This window comes from Typopeltis vanoorti, chromosome 5, assembly GCF_054136105.1.
Source record: "Typopeltis vanoorti isolate ZY-2024b chromosome 5, IOZ_Tvanoo_1.0, whole genome shotgun sequence".
Taxonomy (NCBI): Eukaryota; Metazoa; Arthropoda; class Arachnida; order Uropygi; family Thelyphonidae; genus Typopeltis; species Typopeltis vanoorti.
The window spans coordinates 129,269,614-129,282,317 of NC_143553.1; the positions used below are offsets into that span (position 1 = coordinate 129,269,614).

The 12,704-nt window shown below is 37.6% G+C and overlaps 1 protein-coding gene across 3 annotated transcripts in view; it reads left to right on the top strand.

The window, feature by feature from the left end:
* Window positions 1-12,704, top strand: part of LOC150106811 (nucleoprotein TPR-like) — an 826,699-nt gene that overhangs the window by 113,573 nt on the left and 700,422 nt on the right. The gene's annotated exons all lie outside the window — the stretch shown is intronic.

Consider the following 12,704-nt stretch of genomic DNA (forward strand, 5'->3'; position numbering starts at 1 on the left):
TGCTAGCTTGACCTTCTGGTGTGGGAGAGAACACATCTTGCCTTGTGTTTGCATTTCAGTGGATGTGCCACACATCATAACAGGGTTCTTCAATGGTAACCAAATCTTCATAGAGGGGGAGAATCAAATGTTTGTTTTAGGATATATTAGAAAACAATAATTACAATGGATTCCTGCTGATGTAGACATTGATTACAATGATGCAGTTGATAAATTAGCAAAAGAGGCCAGAGAACTCACCCAAGAAACTGACATGATAATTCTTGCTGATGCTAATGCACTAGCAAAATCTAAACTAATTCCACTAAAATCAGGGATACTTCACCAAATTCCCAAAACTAATGTTGACAGAAAGACCTCCACCATGATAGCAAGGTTCCAAACAGGACATTTTAGAGGAATGAAGATCAATATGGATGATACAAGAACATATAGAAACTGCAATAACTGCCCTAATACTGAACTGACATCCACTTACATTTTTACCTGTCCAGCAATTATAGCAGCCTTGCAAGCAATAGACCATAATCCTGATCAACAGCTCTATATGAATGAAATCATCGACATAGCCAAAGCAGTTTAAGGAGCACAAGGACATATCTAAGCCTCTTCAAAGGACAAGACAACAACAACAGGATATATTAGAAAACAATAATTAAGGAGAATGCTATATTTTGAGAGAGAGAGAGAGAAATCCTGCCTCCTGCATGACACTTAGTATATTTGAATTATTAAAAAGTTTAAATATGTGAACCATCATTAATGAGCAATGTGAGAAAGGCAAATATAAGGGAAGGAAAGAATAGGTGTGCATAGAAATACTTTCATTACTAGCAAATGTATTATTAATAATTTTTTACATTTGTGATATTATGTATGCATCCCAAATATTACCCTATAGACAAGTTTATTTTCATTTATTATAGACATGATTTAAAAAAAAAAAAAAAAAAAAAAAAACTCATGAGGAGAAGGTAAAAGATTTGTTTGTGAATATAACTAACCAATAATGAACAGCAGCAGCTGTATACATTTGGTAGCTCAGTAAATAACTATATGGAGGGACCAAATGAACTAATACTGATCAGGTGATTCATCTAGTTGTGGCAGAAATACATGTGAGTTTATGGGGAAGCTAATCATCTTATACAATTTGTGCTTGTTATGTGTATTTAATTCTGTGTGTTATTTATATTTCACTTGGTTTTCTAAGTGAAATATAATATTTCTTGGTTTTCACTGATGATCATTGCATATATTGCATAATATATATATATATATACATAATTTTCACTGGAATTATCCATCCCTTTCTCAATCTTGCATTCATTCATAAGTTTTTTTTTTCTCAGCAGCTCATCTGTCTTATCAATAATAGATACCTCACATATATGCTAGTATTTTGTTGGAGATGTATGGACACAGTTCACTCTTAATAATATATAGGATTAAGTTTTATTAAGGAATAGATAAATTTTGACTCACTCTGTGTGTTCTTTCCAAAGACTGGAATGAAAATATTACTATAGTGTGAAAAATGTTTCATCCCAGGTAGACACTATACTTAGGGAGGAGGGGGAGTTTTAGCTCACTAAATACAGTACAAAGACATTTACAGTATGCAATGTATTTAGCAGCAGTTAATGTAATCAGAGACAGCTGGAATGAGACTTCATAATGAAAAACACATTCCTTCCAACAGACACTTTGCTGCATGCATGCAAGCAAAACAGTTTTATTGTAGCATAAAACATAATAACTTACTAAATACGCTTCTAACATCCTCTTCCAAATTTTCTGTTAACGTGGTAAAAAAAAATGGTAACGCAGTTAAAGATGTATATGCACGAGCGTGCGCGCGCACACACACACACACACTGGGGGGGGGGGCTATGTGCCCCCCCCCCCCCGAGTTCTGGACTGGTAGGCCGGTTCTTCATTAAAAGAAAGAAACACACGTATAAACCACAGTGAAAATTATTTAATTGTAAATATTTCATCCTAAGTATCTTAGGACATCATCAGTACAGTATTTAAACAAAAATTAGGAATAACATACAGTAAGGGCACATGATTACAATAGAATCTCATGAAAACGTGCATAACGTGCTAAAGTAGTACAAAAAAAAAAAAAAAAAAACGTAATTATTTAACACAGTTTTGTATGAAATTTCCCATACTTTAGGAATAGTAAGAACGTCGTTGCGGTTTAGGTTTGGTCTGTGTAGTAGGGCTTCAGAACTTTCTTTGTATAAACGTTCATGTTTAAATAAAGATCTATGTAAAAGTTTAGCCTTTTCCCGATGGATCCTATGGTTTGGATTTTCAATTCCGTGTTGAGAGAGGTCAGATTTCTGGCCTCTCTCAACACGGAACCTAAACCGCAACGACGTTCTTACTATTCCTAAAGTATGGGAAATTATCATACAAAACTGTATTAAATAGTTAACGGTTTTTTTTTTTTTTTTTTTTTTTTTTGTACTACTTAAGCATGTTATGCACGTTTTCATGAGATTCTATTGTAATCATGCGTCCTAACTGCATGTTATTACTAATTTTTGTTTAAATACTGTACTGATGATGTCCTAAGATACTTAGGATGAAATATTTACAATTAAATAATTTTCACTGTGGTTTATACTTGTGTTTCTTTTAATGATGATCGCCCCACAGGTTTCGTTATTTAAAAAAAAAAAAAAAAAAAAAGGCCGGTTCTACTTGATTCTGATGACTCAAAAGCCCCCCTCCCCGTGCCTATGCCCCCCCCCAAGCTCCGGACTTGTAGGCTGGTTGTTCTCCTTGAATTCTGATTGCTTGAATTTTGAAGACTCGAAAGGGTCCCGGGTGCCTATGCCCCCCCCCCACCAGTTCTGGACTGGTAGGCCAGTTCTCCTTGAATTCTGATTACTTGAATTTTGAAGACTCGAAAGGTCCCCTACGGCTCCCAGCCCCCCAAGTTCCGGACTAGTAGGCCGGTTCTCCTTGAATTCTGATTATTCGACTCACACTCAGGTTAGCCCCTGAGTTTCAAAACGTTTCAAAAAACGTGACTTAAAAAGGCTTATCATTTTATATATATAGGCTAGATATAAAACTTGAAATCAGTTCAAGTTATATTTGAGATTTTTGATATCATTAAGACAGTTCACAATTGCTAATTTTACAAATAAAATCTTACCAAAAAAATTGCAACTAACATGCTGTATGATCTTTGTGAAAAATGTGGCTGCCTGATGCAGAAGCAACATATATATGGTAAAGCGAGTTCCTATAGACAGGGGCCACACATGTTAATCTAATTGAAGTCTTTATTTCTTTTTTTTGTTTTTGCTGAGACAAAATGTTGTACTCTGTTTGTTAATGGAATGATGTGTGACAGTTCGTGTCATATTTTCTATTTTGTCAACATTGCAGATGGCATGGGCATGCCATGATTTCTGACATATGTGTTTACCACTGAAACCAAAACTAACAGGAAATGAATTCATTGGGCGAAGGAAAATTAAAGATCTTTCTACATGGTGATAGTGGATAACATCTTTGCTTTTCAACCTGTACGCTTTTGTTTCAAATACCATTTCAGCATGAATCTATCCTTGGGATTTTTAGGTAGTAGTCCTGTGCCATAGGTTTTTAACCTTTCATGTTTGGGATCGTTAGGAGAGGGAGGGAGGGGTGAACGGCATTGTAAATTTTCATAGGATTGATCAAATTATATAGTCCTGTGGTCAACAGATATCACTTGTAGATGCATACAGTGTAAAATAAAAATTATAGACAGAGCAAGTTACTGCAGAAAAAATAAATACCTCTTAATTAAAAGCCCTGAATGGTAAATTACTATAGGGTGGAACACGTGTAAATGATCATCATATACAAATGTGAATCCTGCACACATTATGGCATGCATAGGTGGGGAAGAGCACATTTTGAAGGAGTTATCCTGGAATGTGTTGTAACAAATTCTTTATTATGCACATTTAATTTTTGTATTTGGTGCAAAAATAAAAACTACTGAATAACTACAGCAATATATATTATGGAGTAAATGGGTTTATTAACAAAGAAATATGTTTATACTTGATGATATGTACATCCACAACTATCAGTGGAACTGATAGCTGTGGATGTACATATCTCATTGAAGCAAATTAATAATGGTAGATTACGTGCTCGAAATGGGCACCTTATCTTTCAAGATAGGTTTTGTGGCGCATGGAAAGGTTCTCTGTCAACTTGGAAAACAAGGGTTGGAGCATTTGCTGAACATATAGTGTGTAATTTTATCCCTTAGTTCATCAAGGTTTGAAGGCAGATTATGGTGTAATACTCATTCCTGCAGCATACCCCAAACAAAGACATGAAGTGATGCAAGATCAGGAGAATGTGAAGGGTACAGGCAGGAATTCTGTGAACCTCGAAATAAGCCTTGCAGGGAAGTGTTCTGATAATTAGGCTCTAGAACCATATGATGTGTGTTGCCTGAATCACTGAATAAGGTACAGAGACATTTGTAATGGAGTGCTTAAGGGTCAAAGCTGTATAACTAAGAGGAGACCTCCACATAGCCTTTAAAGGAATGCGGAGAACCGACCAGGGCTTCTGACCTAATGTCCAATCCTCACCTTCTCGTGGTGCACCCTGTTGGGTATCTACCTGGATACTGAATGAACGAGGATGGGCTGGCAATTTGGGATTTAGCCGAACAATTGTATTCTTATTGATTAAACCAAAATAAAAAAACGATGGCACGACATGACAAAATTTCATTCCGGCTGAGGCGTCGCCCGGTTAAACAAGGCCCCCGTTGTTTTCGCCAGGGAACCAGGGCGAACAGCGAAAAGTCAGCTACTGGAACAAATCTGAAAACAAACCCCAACTCAACATCACCAGAGTTAAAGATTGGTACTCTCAACATAAGAAGCCTGAATGGCAAAGAAATGGAGCTAGCTGAGGAATTAGATAAGTACCAGATCAACATAATAGGGGTGACTGAAACAAAAAAGACAAAAACTGGTGAGATCTTTCTGAGCAATAAATACAAAATGTTATATTCAGGAAATGACAATCAAGGAAAAGAAGGAGTAGCCATAGTATTCAACACAAAATACGAGGCTAATCTTCTTGAATGGCAGTCAGTCTCAAGTAGAGTAATGTGGGCAAATATGAGAATGGGAAACTGGAGAATGAGACTTATTTGTGCCTATGGTCCCAAAGAAGGTTCTACTAAGGAAGAAGTGGAGGAATTTTTTGAGGCTTTAGAAAAAGCAACTGACACAATGAAAAAGGAAAAGTTGGTCCTTGTTGGGATCTAAATAGCAGAGTAGGAAATGATTGTCAGCCATACAAAAATATTTTGGGAAAATTTGGAGAAAAGAGCAAAGCTAATAATAATGGCAAATATCTGTTGGATTTTTGCTCAGAACATGGACTGGTTATTACTAACACCATGTTCCAACATAAAAATGTGCACAAATTCACATGGAGAGAAGAGGCAAGGAATAAGAAAAATCTCATTGACTGTTATTGTTGATAGTGATGTTTTCTCCCTGGTGCAGGACACCAGACTGTACAGAGGATTTGAAATTGGAAGCGATCACTATTTACTCTTGAGCAGGATGAAATTGAATTTCATATTGAAAAGAATAACATGTAAGAAAGTTTTAAAGTGAATAAAAGTTGAGCAGCTCTCAGATGTGAACTGTAGTCTAAAATACACAAAGATTATTGAAGAAAAAATGAAAGAGTTTGAGAACAGGAATCAAACCTTGGAGATTCACTGGCAAACTACTCTGAAAAAAACATTGATTGATTCAGCTAGAGAGGGATGTGGTGAAGTTGTCTGCAAGGATAGAAAAATCAGAACTCCATGGTGGACCCAGGAAGTTAAAGAGGCAGTGAAGGAAAAGAAGAAAGCATACCAAAAGATCTTGTCAAATAAGTCAGCTTGTGCTCTTAGAGAATATAGATACAAATGCAAGAATGCTAAACACTGTGTAAAACTAGCTAAACAAAAGTCATGGGAGGACTTTGGCAAGAACATGGAAAATAAATCTCATGAAGGTGGCAAAATACTCTGGTGGTTATTGAAGAAGCTTAAGAATGGAGGAAAGAGTGCTATTAGAGATGATAAAGGTGACATTAAAACTGGTGAAAAAGATATCCTTGAAGTATGGAGTAATTACATTGAAAAACTGCTAAATGAAATAAGCAGTAATGACAGCACCGTGGTTAAAAACACTGACCAGGCATGCAGTCAGGAATACATATTCATACTTCAAATAGAAAAAGCCATCAAAGGCTTGAAATGTGGAAAGGCAGCAGGAGTATATGATATTCAACCAGAAATGCTGAAGTATGGTGGTATAAAAGTCTTACAGTGGCTGCACTGCATAGTTCAGAAAGCCTGGGCAGAGGGACGAATTCCCGATGATTGGAGTAGAGCTTTCATAGTACCCATATTATAAAAAGGGAAATAAAACTGAATGTGAGAATTACAGAGGTATTTCACTATTGAGTGTTCCTGGCAAGATCTATGCAAGTATACTTGAGAAACAATTGAGAAGAATTGTGGAAGAAAACTGGGTGAAGAACAAGCTGGATTCAGACAAAATAGAGGCTGTCAGGATCAGATCTTCACTTTACGACAAATAGTCGAGAAAGCATGGGAATATAACAAAGATCTGTATTTAAGTTTTGTCGATTTGGAAAAGGCATATGACAAGGTGCCAAGAGAGAAGCTATTCAATACACTACAATTATATGGTGTCAATGGGGCATTATATCAAGCAATACTTAGCCTTTATGTTAGTTGTGAGTCAGCAGTTAGAATTGAAGGAAGTACAGGAAGATGGTTTAATGTTAAATCTGGTATGAGACAAGGATGTACATTATCCTCTCTGTTATTCATTATCTATATGGATCGCATTATGAAGGAAAGTGGTATTAAACATGATATCAAAATTGGAGATGTTAATGTCAGCTCTTTGCTTTATGCGGATGATATTATACTTCTAAATAAATCCACTGCAAGTCTGCAAGATTCTCTGACTAAATTGAATAACTGTTGTAATAGATATGGTATGAAAGTCAGCAATAAAAAGACAAAGACAGTGAAAATAGGCAGAATCATTGACAATGTCAACTGCGTTGTGAATGGAGAACCTGTGAAACAAGTAAAAAACATTTCAGCTACTTAGGCACACTTTTTAGTGAAGATGGCAAATTCAATATAGAAATAGACAACAGAGTCAGCAAAGCTGGTATGGTGGGAAGTCAATTGAATAAATTCATATGGAATAAGAGAGAAATTAGTCGGAACACTAAATTAGCTGTATACAAGACAGTGTTCAAACCAGTTTTAACTTATGGATCTGAGAGCTGGGTCAGAAGTAAAACACTTGACCAAAGACTAGAGACTGCAGATATGAGAGTCCTGAGAATGACTAGAGGCATGAACAGATGGAATCAGTGGCAATATCATATTAAAAACGAGGATATTAAGAAAGAACTTGACATTGTCAGCATCCAGGAATGCGTTAGCAGAGCTAATCTCAGGTGGTATGGTCACTTAAACTGAATGGGTGAGGAAAGATTAGCAAAACAAGTGTTCTCTGCCAGGTTGGCAGCAAAACGACCCAGAGGAAGACCACTATATAGGTGGATTGATATGGTACAAAGTGCCTTAGACGATAGAAATATAAGATCTGATAATATTGGAGTCTTGATAAATAACAGACTGATTTTGAGGAAAATTGGATAGGGAGCTAGTAATGATGTAATTTTTTTCATGTAGTACTATCATATCCTATACACCCCTTGAGGGTACATGGTAGGAATTTGATGATGACATTTGTAATATATTATATTTCTCAACAAATGGTGCCATTAGAGACAACTGGGATAAAAACGGCACTAACTAATGAATACATGTCCCCCTTCCACAGAAACTATGCTGTATAGACTCAAGCAAAACCACATGTTGCACCGGCAAACACAGTATCTAACTAAAAACCATTGTCCAATTTTTTAATTACATGAAATAAGAGTTTGTTTGATTGCATTTGAAATTTTCAATGTCATTATTGTGTCGACTTTCTTCTAATATACGTACTTTTTAGTCTATTATACAAATACTCGTGAGACTCTTTTTCAGGTATCATGTGGTACTTCTGAATAACAATGAAATTGCCTCACGGTCGAACCAATACCGGAGTATCTGAGATCAACCTCTCATAAAGCACTAAGAAATTTGTTTTTCATTGCTGCACCACTTAGGGCTTTTAGATTAAAAAAACTATATGAATCGAGAAGCGATCTCTGGATTGTACTTAAGTGATACCTTGACCTTGCAGACATGGCCAAAATCCCTTCTTTCTAATTTCCCGCCTAGGTTCGTATTAAGTTTTATAAGAGGTGCATCAGATTCCAAATTACAGACAGTCTTAATTGGATTCAAAAGCAAGGTTTATTGAACACTATAATTATATATATATATATACAGTACATGTTATTTTAGTTCTCCTTCTAAGAGAGTTCCTGATTTACTTTTAATGTTAAACTGATTAATTAGGTTAACATTAAGACACTCTAACAACATACATATACTCAAACTGATTATTTTTATATTAGCAATATCAATACTATCAACAAACAAGCACTCTAACTAGGTATTGATATTCACAGCAATAATTATTCCAATCCAGTTACAACCAGACCACTCTAAATAGTAGCATCAATGTCTGTTACAATTTGTTATTAATATCACTCTTCACTCTGAATTTTATCATAACACTCTATAAACACGTATTATAATTCATTTCTGTAAGGAGACAGTAAATTTACGGTATTTATCTCAAGATCACCACAGTTCAGTTATTTATGATACTATTAATGTTCTTTCCTCTGAATCACAATGCGGTACAAATCGTTTCATCCATAGCTAACGAAATTAATAAATTCTACTTATCTTGAACGTTCATCACATTAATTGATCTTCAGGAATCTGCTTCTCCTTGATCGAATTTTCCATAGATTCCTCTCTGGCTTTAAGCACGCACATGCCTCTCCATGCTATCGGTGAACTTTTACGATCTCTGCATTATGTGCTCGTGACCCTTCCTTCTGGGGACGGCTGGGCCTATTCTAGCTCCACGGGACTACGGACCTCAAGTTTCTGCCGATGTCTCGATCAAAACCTCTGGAGTGGTAGCGCCACCACCCTTCTCCAGTTGGTGGCGCTACCACTCCAGAGGTTTTGATCGAGACATCGGCAGAAACTTGAGGTCCGTAGTCCCGTGGAGCTAGAATAGGCCCAGCCTATTCTAGTTCCAGAACAAAAAGCCTCGTGTGCGGGTTCTTGACTCTTTTATTTCACCTTCTATCGCGGCGATTCTTGCACTCTGCGATGTCCACGTAGCGCTTTCATGTGGGTTGACGTCACAGAGTCCACCTTTCTCTGCTACCCTTCTCATGCACGGTCGGTATGCGATTGCTCGTGGCAAACTGCTCCCCCTCACATTACTGCTTCATGACCTTTGGATTTACATCCCCTTTAGAAATTTGTGTAAGTCATTCAACAACTCTTAATATTTATGGCTCTGACAAATATTAAGTATTTACATTTCCACTGTTATTTACACAAACTAGTGAGTGGTCTTTTGTTGAAATACTAGATAACTACTCTTCTTTCTTAAGTTTGAGACATTTAACATATTTGCAAAACTGTATTATAATACTTAGAGACTAACACATGTATTTATTCTCCTTTTCATTGGGTTATGTATGTTAAACCGTGATAAGATTGGAGTTCCTAAAATCACAATCCATCACAATTTAACATAGGTCCCCCCCCCCCTTCCAATTAAAATTTTCCTTTTCAAGTGTTCCTCCTTTCTGTTCTAAGGGGGGAGGTCTCATGTAATAGCTCATTTTTCGTTTCCCCTTTTTCGTATTGTGAAAGGCTTTCCTTTTTAAAATGCAGTGTTTGTTTGAGGCTGCTAAAAAAACTGCCTGTTGAACCTTAGGCATTTGGTCCTACCCAGCACATTGTCATGATGGTGATCCCTTTCTCCTGACTCCCTTTTATTATTTGCTCTAGTTCCACCTGCATTCATCCTTGGTAACATATTGAGGTTCATCCGAGCTTAGGCTTCCTTTTCCAGAATTTCCTCTTTTGTACTGCGAACGGTTTGCTTAAAATTTTTCAGTGTGTGTTTAAGGTTGTCTCCATTATTACTGGTGCTGCCAGTACTAAGCCTTGATTTTCTTGATACTCTCCTCTCTTTCCTAATGTGGACATAGTTCACTTTCACCACATCAGGTTGAATTTTGGTGGGGAATGGGTTCTCGACATTGTTAGTAACCATCTCTGAGGTCCCTTCAGTCAAAGACACATGGTGCTCTTGGGAGCCTGTCTCTTTAGACAAGGAGGGTCCCTTCAGTTTTGAGTCATCACATGTTGGTATGGTAATCAAGTTGTTGATCTGTGTCCTTTCATTACGTCTCTGGGGTATATTTATGGACAAACCCCATCCTCTCTTGTGAGAGTGTGCTATGTAACCTTCTTGAAGGATTCGCCTCCTACCAAGGAGATGTATTTCCCTGAAGCTGCACCTCCTCAGGAAATCATCGCCTAAAATCAGTTTGAGTGGGAGAGACGTTCTGGACAAGACCAGAAACTCGTTACAAACACTCAGTCTGAATTCAGGCAGGTACACCCTTCCGGATTTTGTCATCAGAGTTGTGGAAGGTGTAACTCCAGATATTTTCATGGACTTTCGTAGGCATTAACTTTGTTTCTTATATGGGGCTCCAGTAACATGAAGTAGTCTTCAGAAATTATTGAGGACTGAGAGCCAGTGTCCATTATGGCCTTACAACGGTATCCACATACACTTCCCTCTACTGTCATTCCATGTGATTTCTCCCTGCGTCTTTGATCTCTGTTCCATGTCTTATTAGCATATACCTGTGACCTTTGTTCCTCATAGTAACTGTTGTCAGGTCGCCTTCTATCGATGAAGCAATTGCGAGCAAGATGACCAATCTTGTTACAATTGTAACATCTTGGTGGTTCCCTTGTTTCATTCTGGTTATTATTTCTCCTCAGATTTGATGGCGGCTCTAAGATGTTCTGGGAGGTTAGTGCTCCTAGTCTCAGCATGACTGCACACAGTTGATCAAATAAGGGCTTTTGTAACCTGTTAACCTGTTAACTTCTTCATGAATCAGTTTCCTGGTTTCCTCAATTGTGGTACTCGATGGTTCTGGGGTCCTCATAGATATTGCTCCCAACTTACTCATTACTTCATCCAGTCAGTTCATAACAGGTTATTGAAGACTTTCCACTTCCTGTTTGATTATGTCTCTAATATCACATAAGTCAGGAGTGTCTTCTGCTACTCTATTTACTGTCTCAACATCATCTCCTTCGCTTCCATTTTTTATTTCTGGATTTATCCTTCCTCTCCTTGTATTCTTTTTCTGGTTCTTGATGTTTTGCTGAGCTGTGTCCTCCTTCAATGATGTTCACAAGGCCAGTAGCAGTTGCAGGATGAATATCCCCAGGCATCTGCTCTTTTTCTTTCACAGCTTGATAACACTGCTCCAAGTTGGATATTCCTTTGCCGAAGGCTGTTTTTTCAGCTCTTGTCTCACCCCCATTCTGAATTGCTGGAACACAGCCCAGTCCAAGTGAGGTCTTTCTTCATTTGAGACATTCAGCGTACTGGCCACTGATAGCAGCCCGTCCTCAGTTGTGTAAGGAGACAGTAAATTTACAGTATTTATCTCAAGATCATGACAGTTCAGTTCTTTATGATACTGTTAATGCTCTTTCCTCTGAATCACAACGTGGCACAAATCCTTTCATCCATAGCTAACAAAATTAATAAATTCTACTTATCTTATCTTGAACATTCATCACATTAATTGATCTTCAGGAATCTGCTTCTCCTTGATCGAATTTTCCATAGATTCCTCTCTGGCTTTAAGCACTCACATGACTCTCCATGCTATCGGTGAACTTTTACAATCTCTGCATAACGGGCTCGTGACCCTTCCTTCTGAGGACGGCCAGGCCTATTCTAGCTCCACGGGACTACGGACCTCAAGTTTCTGCCGATGCCTCGATCAAAACCTCTGGAGTGGAGGCACTGCCACCCTTCTCCAGTTCACAACACCAGGAGATCAGGAACAAAAAGCCTCGTGCAGGGGGTGGGGCTTCTTGACCCTTTTATTTCACCTTCTATCTCGGTCGTTCTCGCACTCTGCGATGTCCACCTAGCGCTTTCATGTGTGTCGACGTCTCAGCGCCCACCTTTCTCTGCTACCCTTCTCATGCACGGTCGGTATGCGATTGCTCGTGGCAAACCGCTCCCCCCTCGCATTACTTCTTCGTGACCTTTGGATTTACATCCCCTTTAGAAATTTGTGCAAGTCATTCAACAACTCTTAATACTTATGGCTGTAACAAATATTAAGTATTTACATTTCCACTGTTATTTACACAAACTAGTGAGTGGTCTTTTGTTGAAATACTAGATAACTACTCTTCTTTCTTAAGTTTGAGACATTTAACATATTTACAAAGCTGTATTATAATACTTAGAGACAAACACATGTATTTATTTTCCTTTTCATTGGGTTAAGTATGTTAAACCATGATAAGATTGGAGTTCCTATAATCGCAATCCATTACAATT